General features: G+C 32.5%; 1 pseudogene; it reads left to right on the top strand.

Moving 5' to 3' along the window:
* Positions 1 to 274: 274 nt before the first annotated feature.
* Positions 275 to 1,201, top strand: LOC102141185 (cyclin-dependent kinase 7 pseudogene; annotated as a pseudogene).
* The last annotated feature ends 4,916 nt before the right edge of the window (positions 1,202 to 6,117 follow it).

Genomic DNA, 6,117 nt, shown 5'->3' with positions numbered 1-6,117 from the left:
AATCCTAGAAAAAATAGTAAAAACAATTCAGAAAGCTCTGTCTTATAGGCCAATAGTGACGATAGAATTGAATAATTAAAATGCTCACTTAACACAAAAGGACAGTAGAAAAAGGAAGAGAAAAAGAATATATAGATAGTAATGCAATGGAGCCTGGTGGACGGAAGTGGCTGTTGGAGGCTTTAAGTTTGCCACAGTTTACAAGGCCAGAGATAAGAATACCAACCAAATTGTCGCCATTAATAAAATCAGACTTGGACATAGATCAGAAGCTAAAGATGATATAAGCAGAACAGCCTTAAGAGACATACAATTATTACAGGAGCTAAGTCATCCAAATATAATTGGTCTCCTTGATGCTTTTGGACATAAATCTAATGTTAGCCTTGTCTTTGGTTTTATGGAAACTGATCTAGAGGTTATAATAAAGGATAATCGTCTTGTGCTGACACCATCACACATCAAAGCCTGTATGTTGATGACTCTTCAAGGATTAGAATATTTACATCAACATTGGATCCTACATAGGGATCTAAAACCAAACAACTTGTTGCTAGATGAAAATGGAGTTCTAAAACTGGCACATTTTGGCCTGGCCAAATCATATGGGAGCCCCAGTAGAGCTTATACATATCAGGTTGTAACCAGGTGGTATCGGGCCCCTGAGTTACTATTTGGAGCTAGGATGTATGGTGTGAGTGTGGACATGTGGGCTGTTGGCTGTATATTAGCAGAGTTACTTCTAAGGGTTCCTTTTTTTGTCAGGAGATTCAGACCTTGATCAGCTAACAAGAATATTTGGGTACACCAACTGAGGAACAGTGGCCGGACATGTGTAGTCTTCCAGATTATGTGACATTTAAGAGTTTCCCTGGAATCCCATTGCATCACATCTTCAGTGCAGCAGGAGACGACTTACTAGATCTCATACAAGGCTTATTCTTATTTGATCCATGTGCTCGAATTACGGCCACGCAGGCACTGAAAATGAAGTATTTCAGTAATCGGCCAGGGCCAATACCTGGATGTCAGCTGCCAAGACCCAACTGTCCAGTGGAAACCTTAAAGGAGCAATCAAATCCGGCTTTGGCATCAAAAAGGAAAAGAACAGAGGCCTTGGAACAGGGAGGATTGCCCAAGAAACTAATTTTTTAAAGAGAACACTGGACAACATTTTACTACTGAAGGAAATAGTCAAAAAGGCAAATAATGGAAAAATAGTAAACATTGAGTAAATGCTGTAGAAGTGGATTTGTAAATATTCTACACATGTAAAATATATAAAACTATGGGTTATTTTTATTAAATGTATTTTAAAATAAGAAGAATATATAGCACACATTTATAAAAACAAATTGGTAAATTTAAAGCCAATCATGTTGGTAACTATATTAAATGTAAATTATGTAAATTTGTCAGTTAAGAGCTAGGTATTGCCAAATTGAATTAACAAGAGCAAGACAAGTATATTCTATCTACAAGAATCTCACTTTAAATATATGGCTATAGATACATTCAAAATTAAAGGATGGAGAAAGGTATACCATGTAAACACTTGTCAAAAGAAGCTGAAGTAGGTATATTAGCATTACATAAAGTAGACTTGAGAACAGGAAAGATCACAAGAGACATAAAGGGATATTACATAGTAATAAAGGGATAATTTAATCTAGGAAAAATAGCAATTCTATATGTATATTCTTCTAATGTTAGAGTTCCAAAATATATAAATAACTGATAGAACTGAAAGGATAAAGGGACAAATCCACAATTATAGTTGGAAAACTCAAAATTCCTGTTTTTATAAATAATACATGCAGACAAAAAATCAGTTAGAAGACTTAGAATGTACTGTCAACCATTTTTACTTCATTTACTTCATTGGTAAAATATTAGAATATTTTCCATAGACTATTTTCCAACAGACAAGAGGAAAAATTCTTTAAAGTTTACACAGAACTACTTAGTGTAGTTAACATTAAGATAGAGTATTTTCTGTGCCATGAATAATGCTTCAAATGTTAAAAATTGAAATCGCCAAGTGCAGTGGCTCATGCCTGTAATCCCAGCACGTTGGGAGGCTGAGGCAGGCAGATCATGAGGTCAGGCATTCAAAACCAGCCTGGCCAACATGATGAAACCCCATCTCTACTAAAAATACAAAAGTTACTCAGGCGTGGTGGTGAGCACCTGTAGTCTCAGCTACTTGGGAGGCTGAGGCAGGAGAATCGCTTGAACCTGGGAGGCGGAAGTTGCTGTGAGCCCAGATCCGGCCACTGCACTCCAGCCTGGGCAACAGAGTGAGACTCTGTCTCAACAACAGCAACACAAAATTAAAATCATACAAAATACATATTCAGACCAAAATAAAATCAAACTAGAATTTGATATCAGAAAGATACCTGGAAAATCCCTAAATATTTGGAAATTAAACAAAATATTAAACATTGCATAGGTCAAAAAAATCACAGAAAAATTAAAAAATATTTTGAATGGAATGAAAATAAAGCATATTAAATTTGGGGTAACATAACCAAAGAGCTGTTTAATTGCAAATGTGTACAATCAGATGCTTATATTAGAAAATATTTTAAAAGGGCTAAAACTAATAATCTAACCTCCATTTAAGACTTTGCAAAAACAAGGGAAATTAAAACTAAACAAACAGAAGGAAGAAAACCAATAGGAAAAAATAATAAAACTATAAGCTGCTTGTCTGAAAAGATTATTAAAATTGGTAAGCTTTTAGACAGACTAAGTAAAAAAGAGAAAAGATAGAAATGGCCAGTATCAGAAATAAAAGAGGTTACATTACTACAGAACCTATGGACATTAAAAAGGTAAAGAGGAAATATAAACCTTATGGTCATAAATTCAATGTTAGATAAAAGAGAAAAAAGTTCTTAAAAGTTAGAAGCTTCCAAATATCACTCAAGAAGAAATAGATAACCTTAATACTTCTATGTCTATAAAAGATATAGAACTTAAAAAACCTTTCAACAAAGTTCTGGGCCCACACGACTTGACAGGTAAATTCTACTAAACATTTAAGGAAGAAATAACACAAAATTTATGCAAACTCTTCCAGAAAAACAAGAGCAAATAAACTTCCCAATTCATTTTATCAAGTTAATACCATCTGATATCCTGATACAAAAATTATAGAAAGACATTATAGGATAAGAAGACCACAGAACAATATCTCTCATAAATATAGAAAAAAATGCTTAATAAAGTATTAGTCAAATCTTGTGATATAAAAAAGAGTAGTACATAATTATCAATCTAGGTGTATCCCAAGAATGCAAGGTTGGTTGAACTTTTAAATAGCAGATGGCATAATTTACTATATTAAAAAACTAAAAATAGTAATAACATTATGCTGGTGGAAATAGAGATAGTATTATATTAATGGATGTAGAAAAGGATACAAAGTCAATCTATTAAAATTAGCTATATTTCTATATAATAGCAACTAACAATTGAAAATTGAAATAAGAAAAATGCCATTCAAAATAACATAAAAACCCATCACATAATTAAGACTAAAATTATAGATATATTCATATACATATATGTGTGTGTATATATATATACACATATGTATGTATATGTAGAAAGAGATAAATGCAAGGCTATTATATTAAAAATCACAAAACATTATGCAGCAAAATAAAGACATAAATCACTGGAGAGAAATATTGTTTTTATGGATCAGAAGATTCAATATTGATATAATCCCAATTATCTCCTAATCCATCAAATTTCAATTGGGCATTTTCTTGGTAGAAATTGACAAGATGATTCCAAAATTAATATGAGAATTAAAGGACCTAGATTACCCCAAATAATTTTAAATATACAAAAATTTAGAGGTCGCACACTATCTGATTTCAAAACTTGCTGTAAAGTTAACCTAAATGAAACAGGGTAGTATTTATTTAAGGATAAAGGTATTGAGCAATGGAATAGAATTGAAGCCAGAAGTAGATCCACACATATATGGTTAACTGATTCTTTATAAAGGTGCCAAAGTAATTTATTGGAAAATGAGTAGTTTTTTTTAAACATGTAGGATTGAAATAACTGGAATCTAGATGTTACATAACGAAATTCAACACCTATCTCACACCATATTAAGAAAATGAGATTGAAATAGATTATAAGCCTTAATGAAAATTCTAAAACTTAAAAAAACTCTACATAAGAAAACACAAGAGAAAATCTTTTCTGCCTTAAGTTCATCAGAGATTTCCTAGATAGGACACACCCACACACAGACACACACAGACACACACACACGAAAATCGTAAATTACAAAAGGAAAATTAATAAGTTGGACTTTACATAATGAAAACATTTGTTTTTTGAATGACACTATTTAAACAGTGAAAATTCATGCTATAGATTGGGAAAAATATTTGCAAAACACATCTTTTGAAAGACTTGTATCCAGAATACATAATACAATCTTACAACTCAATAATGAGACAAACATCCCATAAAAAAGCAAAAAGACTTGATATTTCATCAAAGAAAATATACAACTGTCAAATAAGCTCATGAAAAGGGACTGAACATTATTATTCATTGTGAAAATGCAAATTAAAACCACAGTAAGATACAGCTATGTACCTATTAACTTGGCTGAAATTAACATGAAAATAAGTATTGGCAAGATTGTAGAACTAATGGGAGTCCAGAGCTAATGCAAAACGGTATGGCCATTTTGAAAAACAGTTTGGTAGTGTCTCGTAAAGTTAAATATATATCTGTCATATAAACCAGAAATCCTGTGCCTAGAAAAATAAAATTAAGAACTAAGAGAAGAACGTGTATCTCTGCAAATATATGTATGCGAACCTAGCAATTTCATATGTAATAGCTAAAACCTGGAAATATACCAATGTTCATCAATTGATGAACAGATTAACAAACGTAGTACAACCACACAAAGGAATACTATTCAGCAACAAAATCAACAAATTGTTGACACATGCAAAACCATAAATAAATCTAAAAGCATTATGTTCAGTGAAATAAACAAGACACTAAATAATACATATTATATGATTCCATGTGTATGACATTCCAGAAAAGGGTTGCCAGGGACAGATGGTGGTAAGAGAGGATTAACTGCAAAGAACCCCTGGGAAACTTTTGTGGGTAAATAGAAATGTTCCATATGCTGATTGTTGTGTTGATTATATGAATGCGTACATTAATCATAAAACTATACACTAAAAAGGGTGAATTTTATTGTATTTAAATTGTACTTACATTGATGTGTGCTTAACGAAAAATGTATTTGTTTGTAAAAATAGAAATGGAGAGAATTCGGGGAACATAAAGCCAACAGTGGCAGTCTAAGGTTTTGAATCTTTCTGAATCTGCATTTAAATTAACAGAGCAACTAAATATCAAAAGTCCAAACCCATGAACAGTATTTACCACAAAACTAGCTGACAAAGTATCAAAACATACATGGGGGTAAGCACAGACCATCAAGGGCCATAAATTCATCAGGCTATTGAATGTGCAGGAGAAAGACAGCAATAACTGGGAGTCTGATGGATTTGAGAAAGGAGATCCAAAGAGCCAGTCATTATTCACTGGAAAGCACAGCATGTAGTGGAAAATATCAACCTCAAATGGCCAACAACAATTCTAGTAAAACTACTGGACTCTAAAAAAAAAGAAAGAAAAAAAATCAATATTTTTGGTATTTGGACCAAAAATGCATATATTTTTTAAGGGAAGGAAAATGTGATTTTTATCAGATTTTTTGCTAACAGTCACCTTTATTTTGCCTTCCCTGTAAGAATTGCAACACAAGATAGCCAAACGGTAGATGAATGGGAAAATGTCTGTACAAAATTATTCCAGCTACTCAATGAAAACTCTGTGATGAAATTAGAATATCTACATGTTGTAACCGGAGTGAATTAATGGATCTGGGCATTGAGCATTAACAGCTGCTAACATTACAGAAAGAGCAAAGACCAGGCATGATATACTTCTTGATTAAAGAACACACCACCACATATGGCTTTGCCAAGGACATAGTCTGAGTCTGATGGAACCTCTGGATCCAAGGAGTTAATTTGAAGGAAATTC

The sequence above is a fragment of the Macaca fascicularis genome, chromosome 12 (assembly GCF_037993035.2).
Source record: "Macaca fascicularis isolate 582-1 chromosome 12, T2T-MFA8v1.1".
NCBI lineage: Eukaryota > Metazoa > Chordata > Mammalia > Primates > Cercopithecidae > Macaca > Macaca fascicularis.
Note: the sequence above shows the minus strand (reverse complement) of the source record. Positions and strands in the feature narration are given on the sequence as shown.